Here is a 22,285-nt window from a genome sequence, read left to right on the forward strand (position 1 = left end):
AGTTTCAAAGAAGGAACGCTTGTTACACAATTTGGATGTTGTTCGCGCTCTAAAATTCTATTTAGATGCTACAAAGGATTTTAGACAAACATCTTCCTTGTTTGTTGTTTATTCAGGTAAAAGGAGAGGTCAAAAAGCAACTTCTACCTCTCTCTCTTTTTGGATTAAAAGCATCATCAGATTGGCTTACGAGACTGCCGGACGGCAGCCTCCCGAAAGAATCACAGCTCATTCCACTAGGGCTGTGGCTTCCACATGGGCCTTCAAGAACGAGGCTTCTGTTGATCAGATATGTAGGGCAGCGACTTGGTCTTCACTGCACACTTTTACCAAATTTTACAAGTTTGATACTTTTGCTTCTTCTGAGGCTATTTTTGGGAGAAAGGTTTTGCAAGCCGTGGTGCCTTCCATTTAGGTGACCTGATTTGCTCCCTCCCTTCATCCGTGTCCTAAAGCTTTGGTATTGGTTCCCACAAGTAAGGATGACGCCGTGGACCGGACACACCTATGTTGGAGAAAACAGAATTTATGTTTACCTGATAAATTTCTTTCTCCAACGGTGTGTCCGGTCCACGGCCCGCCCTGGTTTTTTAATCAGGTCTGATAATTTATTTTCTTTAACTACAGTCACCACGGTACCATATGGTTTCTCCTATGCTATTATTCCTCCTTAACGTCGGTCGAATGACTGGGGTAGGCGGAGCCTAGGAGGGATCATGTGACCAGCTTTGCTGGGCTCTTTGCCATTTCCTGTTGGGGAAGAGAATATCCCACAAGTAAGGATGACGCCGTGGACCGGACACACCGTTGGAGAAAGAAATTTATCAGGTAAACATAAATTCTGTTATTATTCAAAATTGACCTAAGCCTAAGGACAGATATAACATAAAGAAGCATGTGTATGTACATTACGTTATAAGATAAGGAGATCTAATTTCCTTATCAGTTCAATCAATTTTAATGGGTTGCTGTTTAAATGAACAAAACCAGCTATTTCATATAAAAATAAACCTAAAGAAGCAATTTCTTATACATGTTATACCCTGCATCTGGCATAACAAGTCATAATAAAACAAATTAAGGTAAAACAATGTTACAGTACACTGTCCCTTTAAGAGCCACATATACATTACGGCTTTTAAGCACACAATAATAATGTCCAGTTGCACAGGGCCCGATTTAGGTAATGTTGCAGGGTATTCTCTGTCTGCTGTTCTCCTCTTCAGAGGACTCACTTGAGTTTCTGCATCCACCAAAAATCCCCAAAACACAATTTAACTTCTGCTTTCACCTGGAAGCACTAAAATAAGACATTCTTAGTTATACCTTTACCCTGGAGCAACAAAAAATACTGCAGAGAGCTTATGTGGCCCTTGGGCTGCCAGTTGGCCAGCCCTGCTTAAAAATATTGACCAGGCAAATAACAGCTAGGTAGTTAGAGATGGGCTATAATATCCTGATTGTTGTTATCTAAAAAATCCCATTAGGCAAGAAAAATCATATTGAGTCTTTAAAGGACCAGTAAACACTGTAGATTTGCATAATCAACAAATGCAAGATAACAAGACAATAGCATTTACTCTGAATTTCAAATGAGTAGTAGATTTTTTTCTAACACATTTTAGTTATGTCTATTTCCACTCCCCCTGTACCATGTGACAGCCATCAGCCAATCACAAATGCATATACGTATAGTCTGAGTTCTTGCACATGCTCAGTAGGAGCTGGTGACTCAAAAAGTGTAAATATAAAAAGACTGTGCACATTTTTTTTTAATGGAAGTAAATTGGAAAGTTGTTTAAATTACTTTAATGTCCTTAAAGGGCACTCAAGTCAAAATTAAACTTTTATAATTCAGATAGAGCATGACATTTTAAACAACTTTCCAATTGACTTCCATTAACAAAATGTGCACAGTCTTTTAAAAATTACACTTTTCGAGGTACCTACTGAGCATGTGCAAGAACTCACAGAATATACATATATATGCATTTGTGATTGGCTGATGACTGTCACATGATACAAGGGGAGTGGAAATATACATAGCTTTGAAATGTGTCAGAAAAAAATCTACTACTCATTTGAAGTTCAGATTTAGTGCTATTGCGTTGTCTTTTTATCATGCATTTGTTGTTTATGCAAATCTAATGTATTTACTGGTCCTTTAAATTTCATCATTCAATTTTATCATCATCATTCTAAATGTAATGCATTATACAGAAAATATTGTCAACCTGGACAAATTTAGATTAGGACCTTTTGACTTCATATTTATAAAAAAAATCTATACACCTGAGGAAGGGGTGTGACCCATGAACGCGTTGTGAGTATCTACAGGTTTAGTCTGACCAGACTAGTGTGCTACGGTTAGCTGTTATTAACCTATTCATTTTTAGTCTATTTTATTGAGCTTGCTGTAGACTGTTTTTAATTCTCTTGCTTTGTGTCTGAATATCATCATTCACTTGCTATATAAAGCGTTACTTTTTCGTCTATTGCGTTACTTTGTAACCATTTTACTCTGTACAATTTTTTATTTTTTTTAATTCTTTTTTATTAAAGGAAACAGTAAATACAACATCTCCATGCATATCTTACAATTAGTAGACAGTAATCTCTTTATGCAGGCAGCTATACATGAGTTTGATATGCAGCATATCTGATCAAAGATCCATGATTCATTGCAGAAGTAACAAGTCCAAAAGGTAGTAACCATGTCTCTGGTGTCTGCATATGAGTGTACACTCCGTTCCTTAAGGTGCTTTTCAATTTTTGAACTTCCAACAAACTATTTTACTCTGTACAATTTATTCACAATTGATTGACAATCTGTTTTTTATTGAATAAAATATTTTCTTTTAGATTCACATCATCGTCACTTCTTACTAGCGCTGTTAAAGGGACAGTATACACCAATTGTCATATTTCTGCATGTAATAGACACTACTATAAAGAGTAATATACACAGATACTTATATAAAAATCCAATATAAAACCATTTAAAAACTTACTTAGAAGCTCCCAATTTAGCTCTGTTAAAAAGGCAGCTAGAACACCCACTGCAAGTGGGAAAAACAGACACTCCCCCTTCCTCTGCATATGAAAAGACTCTTTATACAAACAGGAGCAAGCTGGAGTAGGTATACGTCGGTATTTTCCTAAAACTTTGGGGCTTGGTTAAGAGTCTGAAAATCAGAGCAATGATATTTAAAAATAAGCAAAACTATACATTTAATAAAAACAAAACTGTATGGGCTATATAAATGGATCATCTACAAAACATTTATGCAATGAAAAATCAAGTGTTTAATGAGTGTATTTTGTATATAAAAAAAACCTAGCATTAATATGTTGTGTTAGTAATATTATCATATCATTAAAGGGACAGTATATACAAATTTCCAGATAACTGCACTACTATGAAGAAGAATATGCTCAGATACTGATATGAAAATCCAGTGTAAAGCCTTAAAAAATTATTTAAAAGCTCCCAATTCAGCACTGTTGATGAGGTTATACTGGGACACCCACTAAAATGGGCTGAGAAAGCAGGGAGAGAAGACACTCCCCCTCCCTTGCATATGAAGAGACCCATTATACAAACAGAAGCAAGCAGGAATCTGTCGACATCAGTATAAATCTGATACTTTGGGGCTTGGATCGGCACAATGTAATTTAAAAATAAGCAAAACTATATATTGTTACAAAAACATTCCTAGATGGGCTATATAAATGGATCATCTACAACACATTTATACAAAAAAGTGTACAATGTCCCTTTTAACAAAGATCTATATTTTATAATATTTGACTGAAAATCCATCAAATTCTATATTACAAAACTCTATATCTTTTGATTTTCTCTAGTAACAATATGATTTTGCAAAAGCTAATATTGATAGCAAAACTGCATATATTAACGCTTCTTTTTTTTCTACTTACTAGCAAAAGCAGCGTTATGCTGATTAATAATGTAATGGGAATTACCACAGAGAATGCACAAGCTTACCTCTTGCTGTGAGCTTGTGAAACCTCCTTTTGGCTTGCCACTCCTATTGCTAAGTAAATAAGCCTAAGTAAGGCTTTGTGCCGTTCTGGAAGCTCTGCAGTGTCCTGTATACTAAAGTATATGATAAAACAGGGGTGTCAAACATGGGTGTAATAGCAAAGGTAAATGTAATGCTCTTGCATTGGGAACGGGAGGTAGTGCTTGTGCAAGTCACCATTGTATATTATTCAGTCCAAAATGTTGAGGTTTGACTCCTTAATAATTGGTGGTGCTACAATAATAATTCCCACAGATTATTTTTCAAGAGGGGGACAGCAAAAAAAATATAAAATATTAACCAAAAGAATAATGTTAAATGATTTCCCCATTTTTAATTTATGCATAATAAAAAAAAAAAAACACTTTGTAATCAACTTTTATTATTCCTTTGCCTGCCTTTCCTGCAATTTATTTCTGACAATTATTGTTTTTACCCTCTACCAAGAGCAGCTGGAGCACATTCTGGGGAATGCAAAACACTACACATGCTGCACAGTCATTGGACACAAAGGAAGTAAGATATACAACATTTCAGATGCTTTTCAAGGGATGTGTCACATTCTTCTAATAAAAATGATAGTTTTAAATCTTTTTAAACATTGAATTTACCTGCAGACCTTGTGCATTACTGTCAATAACTGATGATGCTAAACTAAAATGACTTCAAAGTCCTTTTAAAGGGGCAGTAAACACCTTGTAATTGCAAGACATTTCTATTGTCTTGCTATAAAATAACATCAACCAATACTAAAAATTCTTAAAACAAATTTTCATTGTTTGCTGTAATTGTTTTTTTTAATCTCCATCCACTGCTTTATTTGGAGGAGCCAATCCAGGTTTGAGGTTGCAGACAACAAGGCTAGCCAAAGTAATAATACCAGTATGCAGTGCATTGATTTGCAGTTCATATTTGTTAAAGCCAATTAGAGAAAGATATATAGCAGGACCAGCCTTGGGAAGTCTGTAGTTTTCTTTTCAGTTGTAAGAATTAGAAAAGCAAATCTAGATGAAAAGGGGGCAATATAAATAACAAAAGTATAACTAAACAGTTTATACAGTATTACATTCTGAAGGTGTTTACTGCCCCTTTAATAGAGACAAAAGCTAATATATATATTATTGTATATGCATAAAGAGCAAAAATATATTGAAGGGTATTTGTCCCCTCTGGACTCCCCAGCACATACAGAACTTCCTCTAGTTAATTATAGAAATGCAATTATTCAAAACCAAAATATGTACATAAATGTAAACAGGCTTCAAACGAGCAATTCATTACCAAGTGTCACACACTTGAGAATTTTTAGAAGATTATCTTCAGTTTGGGGACAAATACTCAAAAGAACACAGTCCCCACAGACCGCAATGTAAAGGCACTTTTCAGTGCCCCCCCCCCCCACAACCGCTCAGTTTAAGCCCTTTATAACTGCTTCTTTGCTACAATTTTTTTATTTTAAACAACGACACTAGACTTAAATTTCAGGGCAATTTGGGGACATTTTTTAAATTAACCAGAGAATTGATCTCTGGTTAATTTTCGGAGCACTAATTGCTACCGCAAGCTTGTGGTAACCAGCCACTTGTAATAGCTGGTTATTTATTGTGCGTCCATAAACAGCAAATTTGCCCGTTTACGGCATGTGATAATTTAGCACTTTAAAGAGAGTAAATACATAGGGAAAGTCCTTGTTTGCCGCTGCAAGTATTCTAGCTCCTTAGCTGAATACTTTCAGTGATTAGCAGATTTGTTTGACTACCGCTGCTGATTGGCTCACCAGCTGTGTCCTACTTGGGGCTAGCAATTCTCTGAAGCTCTGGTGCTGGACTTTACCTTTGTGTTTAAATCATTTGTGCAGATTAAACAAAGATATGTAGTGCTAACATATCCTGCTCTAACAAATACTGACCTGATTAAGATGTGGAACCTCGAAATGCGTTGTATTTTGTCATACAATCTGGCCAGACTTAAGATAGTGGACAAATTACATTTGTGGATCCTCAATTGTATGCAAATATCCTTGTTTAAGCTGTTTCCCTTTTTCTAGCAGGTTTAACAACATCTCCTTTTCTCGTGGTATCACTGCTACTTTGTGTTAGTTTTCTAACAAATATATGTCATTTTGCACTTGATTTTCTAATAAGTATATGATATTCTAACAAGTATATGTCATTTTGCACATGAATGCTTCCTTAAAAGGGACATAATATCAAGAGTAAACTTGCATGGTTTGTTTTGCCACTTTCATGTAATTTAGCTTTGGAAATTGTTGGTTTTCTAATTTTAAGAGCTAGAAATGCACCCTGCAGACATCTCAAGGATAACTCTGCTACATACATTTCCCTGTTTGGCTTTAGCAGATAACAACTATAAAACAATGCATTAACTTAAATGGACAGTCAACACCAAAATTGTTATTGTTTAAAAAACAAAATTTATGCTTACCTAATAAATTGGTGAGTCCACGGCTTGAGTAATTACTTTTGGGAATATCTCTCCTGGCCAGCAGGAAGAGGCAAAGAGCATCACAGTCATACTGTTAAGTATCACTCCCTTACCCACATACCCCAGTCATTTGACCAAAGGGAAATAGAGAAAAAGGAGTAACACAAGGTGCACCGCAGGGCACTGCATCTGACAACATTGAGGCTTAGAACGGAGCAGGAGAAAGCTGAGGTATTATTTTAACAGCATTATCCTAAGAGACATTAGGCTAAAAAAATGTTACCTTTATTTTGCAAGGTTTTCTTGACACATGAAGAGCAAAATTGCATAGGAGTTGCAATTAGTGCATTCTAAACACAATAAGCATGAATTCATGAGAGCAGACTCTTGCTCCATATCAGACATGTTGTGAAACAGTAAATAAACTTGTACAGATACGTTTCAAAGATTTTAATATTCAATTAAAATAAGCCAAGGAAAAAATACACTTTAAATTTTATCCCAAATTAGGATCGATCCCCAGCTAAAATTATGTGAGAAAAGTTAAGAAAAAACATTTAATAAACTTCTAAATTCAGGCAACCCCACACTTCATTTACTGAGGTGCCTAACCGCTACCAATTAAGACCGGATCACCCAGAAATGGAGAAAAACAACTTTTTCCTCAGAAACGTTATGAAGTAAAACCAGTCATGTGACCACAACTGCCGAGCTCAAATTACTGCTGTGACATAGAGAGGCACTACTTCCTGGTACACCGAGTACCGAAAATATAATTTTTTTCAAACCTGACAGTTTAAAATGTTGCATCATTTGATTTTAAAGCAAAGGGGAAATTAATAAACTGCTGAAATATAAAATTCAGCCTTACTTTCAGTTTAAACGTGTATTGTTTTATCAAGTAAATATGTGTCAGAAAATGCAGCCTAATAAAAACATTTTACCCTTTCTTTTTAAAAGAGTTTAAATGTTAGTCTCACTCATGCTACAGTGCCTGATTCATGCCCCAGTGTAATTCATACAACAAGATTATCTATTTCCCAATAAAAAAGCAGTGTCTTTTAATTTGTTAAGTGCATGGTCTCCACAACTGGAAGAAAAAGCACTTACCTGCTCCGCTGTCCGGCATGTAGACAGTTACAAGGTATGAGAAGACACAGTTCTTCACAGAGACCTTTGAAAAAGAAAGAGCAGAGTAGCCAACTCTGGCTTTCTAAACTAGGACAGCAATTGTTAGGAAAACGCAGTAAGTACCTCTTTACAAGTTCCTAACTGCTTTAAAGCCACCACTACCTGACTGCAAGGAATGACGTGGAATACGGCTATACCCCAAAACTTGCTTGTAGATTAAATCAAAATGTTTCTTCAGACACCTAAACTTCACCTCCTCCATGCACCGAAGGCAAGGAGAATGACTGGGGGTTGTGGGTGAGGGACTGATACTTAGCAGTTTGGCTGTGGTGCTCTTTGCCTCCTCCTGCTGGCCAGGAGAGATATTCCCAACAGTATTTACTCAAGCCGTGGACTCACCATATCTTAGTAAAGAAAGTATATTAATATAACAGTGTTGGTTATGCAAAACTGGTGAATGGGCAATAAAGGGATTATCTATTTTTTCAAACAATAACAATTTTGGAGTTGAATGTCTCTTTAATGACTGTGGCCAGTCTTGCTGTCTGCAGACTCAACTCTCGATTGGCTTTACCAGTTATGTCAAGTGATGGGTGTAGTTTGTCAGCTTAAAAAAATTGCAGAAAAAAAGATGTTAATTTATTTTAGAAACGTTTAGATATAACTGATGCATTTTTCTATAGCAAGACAACAATGTCTTGTAATTATAAGGTACTTGGTATCCCTTAACAACAAAGAGCTTTCTCTCCCTCTCTGCACCTGTCCCTCCCCAGTGCATATATACAGTATCATGGTAAATGTATATATAGGTGTCAGCAAACTTTAGCATTGACATCTTTATATCTTACACATTTCTTATTTATAGATTTATTTATTTTATTAACATCTATATTTTTGTTTTCTTTAAATGTATTTTTTTTTAAATTTTCAACCAAGGTCATTGCTGTATTGGACGCCTATGGGCCAGATTATAAGTGGAGCGCAAAATATTGCTACTGCAAAAGCGACATTTGCGCTCCACTTTGTAATACTAGCGCATGCAAATCTGCGCTTGTATTGCAAGTTAGGTGCAATGTGAACGTGACCTCGCGTTAGCGTTGCATGGAAGCATTGTGGTGAGAGCGCGCTTCCATAGGCTCCAATGGGATCCTTGTTCTCATGCTTGAAAACCTAGTGAAGAAAAGGGGGTAAGTCGTGCAGCGATGGGCAGCAATTTTAAACATATGTACAGTATATGAATATATACGGTACATATATATTTACGTGTTATTGTGTATATACACATATGTATATAAGATTATTCATACATATTTACTGGAAACACACAGTTCCCATAGACCGCAAGGTAAAGGCACTTTCAGTGCTGTTTATTTTTTCCAAACACACACCCGCCAGCTTTATCCCCTTATAACTGCCTTGTGCAGTTACTTTATTAAAATATAAAAATGCTGATGTTTTTATTTTTTAATAAATATTAACACACTGAAATTTGGGGGCAATTAAAGGGACACTGAAGCCAATTTTTTTCTTTTGTGATTCAGATAGAGCATGCAATTTTAAGCAACTTTCTAATTTACTGCTATTATCAATGTTACTTAATTCTCTTGATATCTTTATTTGAAAAAAGGCATCTAAGCTTTTTTTCTTGGTTCAGAACTCTGGAAAGCAGTTTTTGATTGGTGGATGAATTTATCCACCGATCAGCATGGATAACCTAGGTTGTTCACCAAAAATGGGCCAGCATCTAAACTTACATTCTTGCATTTCAAATAAAGATACAAAGAGAATAAAGAAAATTTGATAATAGGAGTAAAATAGAAAGTTGCTTAAAATGTCATGCTCTAGCTGAATCACAAAAGAAAAAATTTGGGTTCAGTGTCCCTTTAATGAGAGGTGGCGGTAGCAATAGTCAGCCACTTTTAATGGCTGGTTATTTATCGTGCGCCCGCATACGGGCAAATTTGCATGTTTGCGGGCTCGCAACAAATTGACACTCCACTTGTAATCTAACCCTAAATAGGAAATTGTATTTCAATGTATTTATTTCTGTTTTGGAGGAGCCAGGGCGAGGCTTTATGTAGCTTTGTGATTCTACAATCTGCTTATTAACATAAACAAGCTAATGTATAACACCAACACATGTACTGACACACCTTGCCAGAAATTATAGTGTTTCTCTGGGATGTTTTATGATCATTTGTCATACAGGTATCATGTTGGAAAGCACCTTGGAGACTAGGATTTACATTAATAAAAAAAAATCTGAAAAACAACTTTACAAATAGCCTTCGAAACAGGGGCACATTCATTGAATTTTTTAAGACCCTTTATTTGTAAAATATTTACCATTTTATTATGGTAAACATTGAGCCGTTCCTCCACCCGCACCTCGTACTTCCTTTAGCTGAGCCAGGGCTGTATTTAGGTTTTGTGCTGCCCTAGGCACTCAAAATTCTGCTGCCCTCCCCCCAGGTTTAAGGCCTTTTTTTTAGACAGGGTGTAAAAAATTAAAAAAATGTCTTTTTAAGTAGATGTTCACCAGGGCTTGCATTTACTCTGGTCACACACACACATATATATATATATATATATATATATAAGACATTATTTTGCAAGTCAGATGATGAAAGTGTTTATATCATAAAAAAATATCCTTCACTGTATGATAGTTTGTCAGTAGGTAGTTGTTTAACCTTAAACATCTTCTTTGGTGATTGACAGTTATTTAAGCAAAATATCTGCTTGGATAAATATGTAGTGAATATACAAACTGGCCTTTAAAAGTACTTAAACAATTCAACAGTAGTTATGATAGGTTTAGGAATTGTATCCTAGGGGATAAAGTCACATGATACAATCATAATAAAGTATATACTTGTATTGTTTCTGAATGTATTAAATGCATACAACATATTTTTAGTTGTGTTTTAAGTCACATAGTTGTATAGATTCAGCAATAAATACTTATTCTTTGCATGTATGACAGATAGACAAACAGTAAAAGTACAAGTATTTAGTGACTAATCCATTTAAGTATTTTAATGCCTAATGGAGATGTATTAAAGGGAGAAAGGCATATGCTGTTTCACAGTGGTCACGTTGTAGTGCACACTGCACTGTGTAGTCTGTGTGAGGCTCAATCACGCGGTGGAGTCAGGAAGAATACCGCATTCGCTCTCAGTCCAGGCCAGGCTGCGCAAGTGAGCTCCGCCTCCACTGTCACCACGTCATGTGCACCCACATACAATCCCATAGGATAGCAATAGCCGGGCCAGCCATTTAAGTCATTAGTAATTGGTTGACTTAACCACCCGGCCCTGAGTTCAGTAGAGTGGCCCTAGGGACTCAAAATTCTGCTGCCCCTTAAAAATCTGCTGCTGCCCTAGGCATCGGCCTTGTTGGCCTATGCCTTAATACGCCCCTGAGCTGAGCGACGACGAGATTGGATGTTTACCTTCACAAAATGGTAAATATTTTACAAATAAAGGGTCTCAAAAAACTGTAATCAATAAAAGTGCCCCTGTTTTGAAGACTAATTGTATATACTGTGCTTTACACTGAGAAACTTTACAATCACATTAAGGGAAGAGATAAGGGCAGGCTTACCCAGTCTCTCTCAACTGCACACGAGCAACAGAGTTTGTGCTATATCTGAATATTAGTTTGTGATTGGTTCTGGGGGACAGGGAAATCAGTGAAATGAACAAACATAAAACAATGGTACTCATTTGACAAAATAAAGCTGCACTTTCACTGCAAAATTATTCCCAGATATGAAGGTTCAAAATCATGTAGTTTGCCATTTGTTTTTAGCATTTCTCAGATTTACTTTTAAAGGGATAGGAAAGTCAAAATGAAACTTGCGTGATTCAGATCGAGCATGTCATTTTAAGACGCTTTTAAATTCCCTTCTATTTTCAAATGTGCTTTGTTCTCTTGGTAACCTTTGTTGAAAAAGAATACAGGTAGCCCTTAGTTTACGCTGGGGTTAGGTTCCAGAAGGAATGGTTGTAAATCGAAACCGTTGTAAATTGGAACTCAGTTTATAATGTAAGTCAATGGGAAGTGAGGGAGTTAGGTTCCAGGCCCCTCTCAAAATTGACATAAGTAACACCTAATACATTATTTTTAAAGCTTTGAAATGAAGACTTTAAATGCAAAACAGCATTATAAACCTAATAATATAGATTGTATCATCATCAAACTAAGTTTAATGAACAAAAACATTTGCTAAACCGCACCTAATAAAATTATAACACAATTACACAAACACAGACTGTATCATCATAAAACTAAGTTTAATGAAGAAAAACGTTTTTTAGTTTCATTTTTCTGCAGCTAAGGGAAGTGGCTGCTAGATCTTGTTCCTTTAAAAACTACTCCATTGCTCAGGTCTGGTTATACACTGATTAATTTCAGCCTGCCTGTGTTTAATCACACAACAGACTGTATCATCATCAAACTAAGTTTAAAGGCACAGTCTAGGCCAAAATAAACTTTCATGATTCAGATAGAGCATGTAATTTTAAACAATTTTCCAATTTACTTTTATCACCAATTTTGCTTTGTTCTCTTGGTATTCTTAGTTGAAAGCTTAACCTAGGAGGTTCATATGCTAATTTTTTAGACCTTTAAGGCCACCTCTTTTCAGAATGCATTTTAACAGTTTTTTTTATCACTAGAGGGTGTTAGTTCACGTATTTCATATAAATAACACTGTGCTTGTGCACGTGAAGTTATCTGGGAGCAGGCACTGATTGGCTAAACTGCAAGTCTGTCAAAAGAACTGAAAAAAGGGGCAGTTTGCAGAGGCTTAGATACAAGATAATCACAGAGGTTAAAAGTATATTATTATAACTGTGTTGGTTATGCAAAACTGGGGAATGGGTAATAAAGGGATTATCTATCTTTTAAAACAATAAAAATTCTGGTGTAGACTGTCCCTTTAATGAACAAAAACATTTTTTACTTGCTTTTTTCTGCAAATAGTTCTCTGCATTGAGTCTGCATCTAAGGGAAGTGGCTGCTAGATCTTGTTCCTATGAAAGCTGATCCATTGATCACGTCTGGCTTGCTTTTCTTTGCATGTGTTTGCTGCAACACAAGCGGACAGCTCCACCTACTGGCTATTTTAATGTATGCATGTGCTAATGCTTTCAATAGCAGTCAATGCTTTTCAATAGCAGTCACATGACTGAAAAAAGGGCATTAGTCTGAAACGGCGCAAATTGAACCGTTGTAAACCGAGGGCCACCTGTACGCACATATCATACACTAGTGGGAGCCTATGGCTATGAGTAAGACCTGAGGGCCGAAACGCGTTAGACAACTATTTTGACTGCTGTTTTTAAAATTTTCTATCCATGTTAAAATAAAAGCTGTTTCTTACAAAAATCGCTTTGTATGACTCGCTGGTTTACCTACTTACGTCTATTAGCTGCTTATTGGCGCCCGCACACATTTGTCTCTTGTGATTGGCTAACTAAATGTGTTCATCTAGCTCCCAGTAGTGCAATGCTGTTCATTCAGCAAAGGATAACAAGATAATGAAGCAAATTTGATAATAGAAGTAAATTGGAAAATTGTTTAAAATTGTATGTTCTATCCAAATCATAAAAGAAAATGTTAGGGTTTCCTGTCTCTTTAAGCGGCTCTAACGGGACACACTATATTTCCCTTCCTGTGCTGGTCAGCTGCTCTCTCACAGTTACGGATTCAAATTTGATTTTTGGGTATCTTCTCTATTAGTTTTTTTCTTTATTATTTGTTGTTTAAAAGGGACACAAAACCCTATTTTTTTCTTTCATGATTCAGATAGTGAATATGATTTTAAACAACATTCTAATAGACTTCTATGATCTAATTTGCTTCATTCTTAAAGTATCCTTTGTTGAAGAAATAACAATGCACATGGGTGAGTCAATCACATGAGGCAATTAGCAGCTACTGAGCCTATTTAGATATCAAGAGAATTAAGCAAATTAGATAATAGAAGTAAATTGGATCATATATTTGTGACCTTTCATGAGAGCACTAACATAATTGTAGAAAATAAAATAAATCCATATCTGGGTGATACATTTAGTATAACTGAAAAAATTTTATATTATTTCTGTTTTATGAGATTACCTATTTTCACGCATTTTTTAGACATTAAACACACCCTTAAATTCATAAAATATATATATATAACTAAGTTTAGTTAAAATGCAATGTAGAATAATCCTTTATTTTTCCTGCAATTTCTGAATTTTACCCCTGGAAATTGTGATTTTGTTTTTAAGAATTGTTCTTTAATATCAAAACCCTATAAACAATGGCATGAAGAAGTTTAAACAGTCTTCTTTTTTTACAATTCAGGGACATTCAAGACTAAATTAAACTCTCATGATTCAGAGATAGGGTGCAATTTTAAGAGACTTTTCAGTTTTTCTCTTTTATCAAATATTCTTTGTTACCTTGGTATGATTTTTGACTACACACATACGCTTCTTGTCATTGATTCACCAAATGTGTTCAACTAGCTCACAATAATGAATTGCTGTTCTGAAGCTGACTTTATCTATGTGTTTAATCCCTTTTGCAGGGTTAAAACACATAGGGTTAGATTACAAGTGGTGCGGTCATAGCATGCATATTACAAATTAAATGTAAACGGTTGAGCTCAAGCGCAAACAAAATTTACGTTCACCGGATTAGCATGACTGAAGACCTAGCGTAAAGTAAATTTGAGTGTGTTATAAAGTGTTTTCTTATAAATATTTATCATTCTATAGTTCTTTACTTAGAAGAAAAGGTTCTTTGTATTTTTAAATATTTATTTATATTTGTATATGTATATAACTGTACCTGTATAAATTCATATAGAAAATGAGGTATAGATATATATTTTACAAAAAATAATCATAAATATATAGAAATAAATATTTAAATATAAAAAGAACATTATCTTCTGTGTGAAGAACATTGGATTGTAAAATATTTATAACTACCTTTGGCTTTAGCACGGTTGATCTAATACGTGTAAGGTTAGGGCACGAGCAATACGTTTTTTTTTTAATAGCAAGCTCCATTTAAGTCGAAGGGGAGGAGAAGTTAACATGGTCACGATATCCGAAGTCCTGAAGTTAGCACGCATCGACACACAACACTATTTGTAATCTAGTGTATAGAGCATTTTACTGTACTGTTTCTTGTATTTAACATATTGAGCATTTTCTTTTTTTAATTTTTATACCCCTTTAAATATACTATGGGCTTGATTTTTATCAAACGAGAACTTGCAGTCAGGATTTATCCTCTGATCAGTCGATTAGGTAGAGAATTTCAATATCCCCGGTTTTGTCTGACCATGGAGATTTACAGCTCCTGCCCGCGACTGATATGCAGGGCAGGGGGTGGGGTTGCACGTGAGTGCAAAATAGCGCTTGTGTGCAATGTTAAATTCGGGCAGCAGATTGCTGCCCGCCAGAGTAGAGCTCGGGCAGACAGGGGCGAATATGTATGTCTCTGTCCGCCCTTGATTGATAAATCGAGCCCTATGCATACTCAAACTAACTGCTTTTAATGCCCGTTTAACAATATCAGTGGCATTTTAACAAAACATTTAGTCATGCATTATCTTTATACATTTTTGTTAAAGGGACACTCAAGTCAAAATTAAACTAAATGATTCAGATACAGCATGTTATTTTAAACAACCTTCCAATTTACTTCCATTAACAAAATGTGCACAGTCTTTTTAGATTTACATTTTTTGAGTCACCAGCTCCTACTGAGCATGTGCAAGAAGTCACAGCATATACGTATATGCATTTGTGGTTGGCTGATGGCTGTCACATGGTACAGAGGGAGTGGAAATAGACATAACTTTGCAATTTATTTTAAAAAAATCTACTACTCATTTAAAATTCAGACTAAGTGCTATTGCATTGTCTTCTTATCATGCATTTGTTGATTATGCAAATCTATTGTATTGACTGGTCCTTTAACAGTACCATAGTCATCAAGTACACTCTAGAACAGTGATTTTTAACCTTTTTTTTTGCCGTGGCACACTTTTTTACATTAAAAAATCCTGTGGCACACCACCATTTTAAAAAAATCACACATTGTAGCCTAATACAGCATATATATATATACATATACACACACTCACACACATACTGTATGTATTGTGCTGTTATGCCATGCCTCCTACAAACTACCCCTTCACTGGGAGTAAAAAACAAGCAAAGTTTAAAAAATATGTCACACTGTTGTCAGTCTGCCGTGGCACACCTGAGGATCTCTCACGGCACACTAGTGTGCCACGGCACACTGGTTGAAAAACACTGCTCTAGAAGCTGTAGTGATTTATACAATGCAACTGCACATTAAATATTTTAATATAAAAATAAAAATATAATAAATAGTTTCACATCAAAAATAGAGGAACCAGCTAATTATACAAGAAAACACCCTGAATAGGATTTTTGTAGATAAATCATGTGATATAATTTCTAAAGGTTTGTGAACAAGCGACAAATTGTATGTGAAGGTTAAAATGTCCCTATGAGAGCATAAAGTTAATTGCTTTGCAGCTGGTATCTTCTGAAGTCAATTAGCTTAATATATGCAGAAGGGTTAGCCTTGATAAGTTTGCAGTGTGCACTTAAAGTTCTGATAATTAGAAAACCCACAAACTACATGAAAAAAAGATCAAAAAAGTAATAAAAGTATATTGCAAAGTTGTTTTATTACACATAACCAAACTTTTTATATTAAAAACACCTTCTTTGTTTTACTATTAAAGGGGCAGTAAAGCCAAAATTAAAGTTTCATGATTCAGATAGAGCAATTAATTTTAAACAACTTTTCAATTAACTTCTATTATCTAATTTGCTTTGTCCTCTTGGTATCATTTGTTAAAAAGCATACCTAGATAGGCTCACGAGCAGCAATGCACTACTGGTTGCTGGGTGCAGATTGATTTGTGGCTGCACATATATGCCTCTTGTTATTGGCTCATCTGATATGTACAGCTAGCTCCCTGTAGTATGTTGCTCCTTCAACAAAGAATACCAAAGGAATTAAGCAAATTTGGTAATAGAAGTAAATTGGAAAGTTGTTTAAAAGTATATGTTCTGTGTGAATCAGGAAAGATAAGGTTTGGGTTTCATGTCCCTTTAAGTTATAGATATTAATATCTTAAAATAAGCATTTTGTATGGATTTTATTGTACAGTATGTAAATCCCAACATAATAATTGCCCTCATATTATTACTTATTTATTTTAGCTATAGTTACTTTATTTTATGCTGCTGGGAAGAGCTTTATTGATCTGGTAAAGACATAGTAAACATCTGCTAGGGAGGCAGAAATTGATACTCTAAAGAAACATACACTGAAATTATTGACACATATTACAGCGACACAACACTGTCTGTGTCTGGAGGTTTTGTGTGTGTGTGTGTAAATGTACTGTGTGTGTTTGGATGTTTGTGTGTAAGTGTACTGTGTATGTTTGTATGTGTGTATGTGTATGTGTAAGTGTACTGATTGTGTCTTGAGGTTTGTGTGTACAGTATATGTATATGTGTGTGTGTGTATATGTGTGTGTTCAAGTGTACTGAGTGTGTCTGGAGGCTTGTGTGTATATGTGTATGTGTATATGTGTGTGTCTGTGTGTAAGTTTACTGTGTGTGTTTGGATGTTTGTGTGTAAGTGTACTGAGTGTGTCTGGAGGTGTGTGTGTATATGTGTGTATGTGTGTGTATATATGTGTGTGTATATGTGTATATGTGTGTATGTATATGTGTAAGTATACTGTGTGTGTTTGGATGTTTGTGTGTGAAAGTGTACTGCGTGTGTCTGGAGGTTTGTGTGTTTATGTGTGTGTCTGGGGGATTGTGTGTGTAAGTGTGCTGAATGTGTCAGGAGGTTTATGTGTGTATGTAAGTGCACAGCGTGTGTCTAGAGGTTTGTGTGTGTTTGTGTGTGTAAGTATACTGTGTGAGTCTGGAGGTTTGTGTGTGTGTTTAAGTATACTGTGTGATTCTGGAGGATTGTGTGTGTATGTGTGTGTGTGTTTAAGTATACTGTGTGTGTCTGGAGGATTGTGTGTGTAAGTGTACTGCGTGTGTCTGGAGATTTGTGTGTGTATGTGTGTGTAAGTATACTGTGTGTGTCTGGAGGTTTGTGTGTGTAAGTGTACTGCGTGTGTCTGGAGGTTTGTGTGTGTGTAAGTATACTGTGTGTGTCTGGAGGTTTGTCTGTGTTTGTGTGTATGTAAGTGTACTGTGTGCGTCTGGAGGTTTGTGTGTGTATGTGTTTGTGTGTAAGTGTACTGTGTGTGTTTGGAGGTTTGTGTGTGTGTAAGTGTACTGTGTGTGTCTGGAGGTTTGTGTGTGTGTAAGTGTACTGTGTGTGTCTGGAGGATTGTGTGTGTATGTGTGTGTAAGTGTACTGTGTGTGTCTGGAGGTTTGTCTGTGTTTGTGTGTGTGTAGTGTACTGCGTGTGTCTGGAGGTTTGTCTGTGTTTGTGTTTGTGTAAGTTTACTGCGTGTGTCTGGAGGTTTGTCTGTTTGTGTGTGTGTAAGTGTACTGTGTGTGTTTAGATCTGTGTGTGTGTAAGTGTACTGAGTGTGTCTGGAGGTTTGTTTGTATATATGTGTATGTGTATATGTGTGTGTGTGTGTGTTTGTAAGTTTACTGTGTGTGTTTGGATGTTTGTTTGTATGTGTGTGTGTAAGTGTACTTAGTGTGTCTGGAGGTTTGTGTGTATGTATGTGTGTGTGTGTATGTGTGTGTATGTGTGTGTAAGTATACTGTGTGTGTCTGGAGGTTTGTGTGTGTAAGTGTACTGCATGTGTCTGGAGGTTTGTGTGTGTTTGTGTGTGTGTATGTGTACTGTGTGTGTCTGGAGGTTTGTCTGTGTTTGTGTGTGTGTAAGTGTACTGTGTGTGTCTGGAAGTTTTTGTATGTGTAAGTGTACTGTGTGTGTCTGGAGGTTTGTGTGTGTTTGTGTGTGTGTAAGTGTACTGTGTGTGTCTGGAGGTTTGTCTGTGTTTGTGTGTGTGTAAGTGTACTGTGTGTGTCTGGAAGTTTGTGTATGTGTAAGTGTACTGTGTGTGTCTGGAGGTTTGTCTGTGTTTGTGTGTGTGTTTGTGTGTGTGTAAGTGTACTGTGTGTGTCTGGAAGTTTGCGTATGTGTAAGTGTACTGTGTGTGTCTGGAGGTTTGTGCGTGTGTGTAAGTGTACTTTGTGTGTCTGGAAGTTTGTGTACGTTAAGTGTACTGTGTGTGTCTGGAGGTTTGTGTGTGTTTGTGTGTGTGTAATTGTACTGTGTGTGTCTGGAGGTTTGTCTGTGTTTGTGTGTAAGTGTAAGTGTACTGTGTGTGTCTGGAGGTTTGTATGTGTATGTGTGTATAAGTATACTGTGTTTGTCTGGAGGATTGTGTGTGTAAGTGTACTGGTTTGTGTGTATGCGCGTGTGAATGTGTGAGGGCATTGTGTGAATGTTTGTGTGAGTGCACTGTGTGTTTGAGTATACAGGTATACATAGATATTGTATCCTTAAAGGGACAGTTTACTCAAAAAATTTCTCCCCTTTAATTTGTTCCCAACGCTCCACATTACCTGCTGGAATGTATTAAATTGTTTACAAGCATTTCCATTAACCTTATATTGGCATTTTAATTAGTTTATTTAGCTTGTGGTGTCCCCACCCATCCTGAAAGTTTTTGGCCATGAGGCTAAGCTGTGTTAACACAGCCAGTAGAAGAAATTACACTCCCAGGGGGTTATAGAAGAGATAAGGTAATAAAATCTTAATTTTCCATTGTTCTCTACAAGTATTGGTGATTGGTTTATGAACATATATAAGATAAAGAAGCAGGTATATTTACACAATGATAAAATAATGAGATCTGATTATACCTGCAAGCTCAAACCTCATTTTATTAGGTTGTGGCTTCAACACAAAATCAGCTAATTCATATACACGAATAAGCCTTAAAAAAGCAAATTTCATACATTTTATACTCTGCAGCGGGTAAAAAAAGTAATTGGAAACACATTAAGGGAAAAACAATTTTATAGTATACTGACCCTTTAAACACTGTAAATTTAAAAAAATTAATCCACAATTTTTAGATTAAAATCAATTTATCTTATATACTTAAATATACATAACCCAGGTATTAAGATAAGTATTGTGCTTTCTATGATGACCTACGTAACACTAGTTTAACTATTTCAGAAGGTCAGTTCTGCATGCAATAAATATGTAATTGTCATTAATAAAATGATAACACATAAATATGTCAATTCCTTAGTGGCATTACAGAAAACATAGACCTCAGAAATGTGTTGCTTTATTTTATATCTATCTGTTTTAGGAATAACATACTGAGAGCTGTGGGTGATTCTATCCTTTTCTTAACAAGTTTAAAACTGGAGTGAATAATTGGGTCAAAACTGAATTTTATTTTTTTTTTTTGCAATAATAAGATGAAGCCCCAAATTTCCTCAATTTCAAAATGAAATAAAATATTTTTGGACATATCTCCTTAGCTTTATGCCATTTTAAGAAAAATATTTCTGCTCCCTTTCAGTGTATGACTTATATTGAATATGAAATATACAATGCAGAATTATAGTCCCATATAACATGAAACAATAAAAACTTGCTGTAAAATTAAAATGCATATATATATATATATATATATATATATATATATATATATATATATATATATATATATATATATATATATATACAAATACATTAAATAACATATTTCATATACATTATTTATTTATGAAAGAAACATGTACACATATAGAAAAGAATGAGTTGTTTTCTGAAATGTACAATTTACTTTCTTGTTGTAAATAAATATTAAGGACATCTATTGAATTTGCCTTAAAGGGATTTAAATAGGAAATGTAATTTTAAACAACTTTCCAATGTACTTTTATCACCAATTTTTGCTTTGTTCTCTTGGTATTCTTAGTTGCCAGCTAAACGTAGGAGGTTCATATGCTAATTTCTTAGACCTTGAAGACTGCCTGTAATCTGAATGCATTTTGACCACTAGAGGGCATTAGTTCATGCGTTTTATATAGATAACATTGAGCTCATGCACGTGAAGTTACCCTGGAGTGAGCACTGATTGGCTAAAATGCAAGTCTGTCAAAAGAACTGAAATAAGGGGGCAGTCTGCAGAGGCTTAGCTACAAGGTAAATACAGAGGTAAAAAGTGTATTTATATAATAGTGTTGGTTATGCAAAGCTGGGAATGGGTAATAAAGGGATTATCTTTCTTTTTAAACAACAACAATTCTGGTATTAGGTTGTATTCCTCACAGCGTCTCCTCTATATCCAACTAGCTCCCCAGAAGATATAAGGCACCTAGTTTGTCTATAGGTATTTGAACAGTGTATAAATTAGAGTCTGGGGAGCGCCTCAAATTGGGCTGGGATATATGCACATAAAATTTGAGTGTTTTAGAAAGATTTCAGAAAGTGAAATCTTTCTAAAACACTCAAATTTTATGTGCATATATCCCAGCCCAATTTGAGGCGCTCCCCAGACTCTAATTTATACACAATTCTGGTATTGACTGTCCCTTTAACAAACTTTCTAGTACAAACTCCCACAGCTCAAGTGTCTTAAGTATATAATTTACTGCTTATTGTTTATATTATTTATACTCATTCAGACACAATCTAATATACTTTACTATGTATAAGTGCCCATAGAAAGATAAACAATATCAAGCTGTTTACATAAAGTACTAACAGATTACAAAATAAAAACAAAACCATAAATTAATATGAAAGATCATGTTCTTAACCTATACATGAATTAATAACACCACGTATAAAAAGGTATAGAGTCAACCACTCTTTTTTTTTTTTTTTTAAACTAACTGAGATTATTAATTCCATAAAATATCAACACAATACAAATACAAGAACATCAGAGTTCTGTTACACATATTTTATACATATACATTATATACAAGCTCATACAATCATCTATCTTTCTATCTATCTATCTATATCTATATACACACACACATATATATATATATAAATATATATGCACACACACACACAAACACTTACACATGTGAGTGTGTTAATGAATAATACATTAGAAATATTAAACTGCTTGATTACATTGTGATTCTATAACTATAAGACAATGTTTTTCCTATTTACAATCTATTAATGCTAATAAAACTATTGTATTAGGCTGTAGGAGACAATGGGAGTACTGAATAAGCTGGACTCAGGTGCAGTATACAGTACATACCTAGACCACACGATATTCAGGCACCAGTCGTCCTATTGACTGTAACACACACGCACAGTAGCTGTTTTCCTCTCCCAGATATATTCATAAGATGCTGTCTAGTTCCCTCCCAGCCTTCAGGTCATTGTGGTGACTGTGTCTTGTCTGCATACACTCAGTGCCTCTGGATTTGCTATGTGTTCCTTTTTTTTAAATGACTTTTTGTTGCGTCAGGACAGTTGCCAGGAGACAGCAGAGCTATTCAAGTCCGGCTTCTCCCTTTTTTTTCCTCTTTCCCTTTCATTCACATTACTAAAGGCAGAACACGGCATCCTACCTCCCACCCATATCAGTTAGAGGATGCAATGCGTGTTTTGT

At 35.3% G+C, this 22,285-nt stretch overlaps 1 protein-coding gene across 1 annotated transcript in view; it reads right to left on the reverse strand.

Moving 5' to 3' along the window:
- FAM167A (family with sequence similarity 167 member A) overlaps positions 1-22,035 on the reverse strand; it is a 119,826-nt gene extending 97,791 nt beyond the window's left edge. The window contains exon 1 of the mRNA XM_053709544.1: positions 21,929-22,035. The gene's annotated coding sequence lies outside the window, so the exon portion shown is untranslated. The remainder of the gene's footprint in view (positions 1-21,928) is intronic.
- Positions 22,036-22,285: the final 250 nt, after the last annotated feature.

Source organism: Bombina bombina, chromosome 4, assembly GCF_027579735.1.
Source record: "Bombina bombina isolate aBomBom1 chromosome 4, aBomBom1.pri, whole genome shotgun sequence".
Classification (NCBI taxonomy): domain Eukaryota; kingdom Metazoa; phylum Chordata; class Amphibia; order Anura; family Bombinatoridae; genus Bombina; species Bombina bombina.